This window comes from Bos javanicus, chromosome 6 (assembly GCF_032452875.1).
Source record: "Bos javanicus breed banteng chromosome 6, ARS-OSU_banteng_1.0, whole genome shotgun sequence".
Classification (NCBI taxonomy): domain Eukaryota; kingdom Metazoa; phylum Chordata; class Mammalia; order Artiodactyla; family Bovidae; genus Bos; species Bos javanicus.
The window spans coordinates 54,890,374-54,892,324 of record NC_083873.1 but is presented as its reverse complement, the minus strand read 5'-3'; the positions used below and the strand labels follow the sequence as shown (position 1 = coordinate 54,892,324).

Genomic DNA, 1,951 nt, shown 5'->3' with positions numbered 1-1,951 from the left:
CTTTGCCACTGGCGGAGTGCCTCACGCTGGCCCCCAACAGCTGACTTTATATTTTTTGGCTCCAAAATCACTACATATGGTGACTGAAGCCATGAAATTAGTAGACACATACTCCTTGGAAGGAAAGATATAACCAACCTAGACAGCATATTAAAAAGTGGAGCCATTACTTTGTCAACAAAGGTCCATCTAGTCAAGGCTATGGTTTTTCCAGTAGTCAAGTATGGATGTGAGAGTTGGACTATAAAGAAAGCTGAGTGCTGAAGCACTGATGCTTTTGAACTGTGGTGTTGGAGAGGACTATTGAGAGTCCCTTGGACTGCAAGGAGGTCCAAACAGTCCATTCAAAAGGATATCAGTACTGAGTATTCATTGGAAGGACTGATGCTGAAGCAGAAACTCCAATGCTTTGGCCACCTGATGTGAAGAGCTGACTCATTGGAAAAGACCCTGATGCTGGGAAAGATTGAGGGCAGGAGAAGGGGACGACAGGATGAGATGGTTGGTGGTATCACCAACTCGATGGAGATGAGTTAGGTAAACCCCAGGAGTTGGTGATGGACAGGGAGGCCTGGAGTGCTGTGGTCCATGGGGTTGCAAAGAGTCAGACATGACTGAGAGACTGAACTGATGTTTATAAAATTTTTCCTCTTATCAGATTGTTGCTGCTGCTACTGTTAAGTCACTTCAGTTGTGTCCGACTCTGTGTAACCCCATAGACAGCAGCCCACAGGGCTCCCCCATCCTTGGGATTTTCCAGGCAAGAACACTGGAATGGATTGCCATTTCCTCCTCCAATGCATGAAAGTGAAAAGTGAAAGTGAAGTCGCTCAGTCATGTCTGACTCTTAGCGACCCCATGGACTGCAGCCTACCTGGCTCCTCCATCCATGGGATTTTCCAGGCAAGAGTACTGGAGTGGGTTGCCATCGCCTTCTCCATATATCAGATTAAGATATATTTATACTTTAGCTTAAGATATATTTCCACTTTAGCTGAAGAACTATTTTTCAGGCATTTATGTTTACTTAAAAATATACTAGATGCTAACCCTTCATTGTGTAAAACCCTATTTGCCCTTATCTTTTTTGCATAAAACAATATATTTTTTCCAATTATAATTTTACTAAAATTTTCTTGCACTTACATCTTTTCTAGTAGGTAAGTGATGAATCTTTGATTACATATGTATAGTATATGACATGTCAAGCGGAGCAAATAGCTAAACAGTCCTGAGCCTAGGGCCTGTTGGTGCAGCCAGGAATTAGGATACCTCCCAGGCTTCCCTGGTGGCTCAGAGGTTAAAGTGTCTGCCTCCAATGCAGGAGACTCGGGTTCGATCCCTGGGTAGGGAAGATCCCCTGGAGAAGGAAATGGTAAACCACTCCAGTACTCTTGCCTGGAGAATCCCATGGACCAAGAAGCCTGGTAGGTGACAGTCCACGGGGTCGCAAAGAGTCAGACACGACTAAGCGACTTCACCCAGAAGCAGTATCAGGGGCGGATGTATAGGTCACCAGTACAGGTCATCCTTTGAGACACTGCACAACTATCTGGTAGGGCCAGACATCACACTTAGGGAGCTTAAAAAGGAATCCCAACCTTTGACTGTGGGGCTTTGAAGCTACATGATCAGGGAAACCATTTCTGGTGTCATGAGGGGTCAGTTCTAAAATATAACATGTAGAATCTTGGCTCTAGCTCTATTCTGCCAATCCAACATCAGTCCCACCTGTGTACAATCCAAGGACTGGGACCTACTATTTGATGTTGCAGTTGTTTGATAGGATATTATTTGCTATATCTCTGCTAATGGTTGGGAGAGCTCCTGTCCCTTACTCCTTCCCTCATGATAGGGATTGGGCTAGGAAAGGGCTGTGGGCCAAATTTTGTAGTCAACCAGGGCTGCTTATGCCTATCAATCTACACAGAAAGCCAATTGCTTTCCTCGG

The 1,951-nt window shown here is 45.0% G+C and overlaps 1 non-coding gene across 1 annotated transcript; it reads left to right on the top strand.

The window, feature by feature from the left end:
* Window positions 1-1,282: 1,282 nt before the first annotated feature.
* TRNAW-CCA (transfer RNA tryptophan (anticodon CCA)) lies at window positions 1,283-1,354 on the top strand. The gene has a single exon. It is a non-coding gene; the product is annotated as a tRNA-Trp (tRNA).
* The last annotated feature ends 597 nt before the right edge of the window (window positions 1,355-1,951 follow it).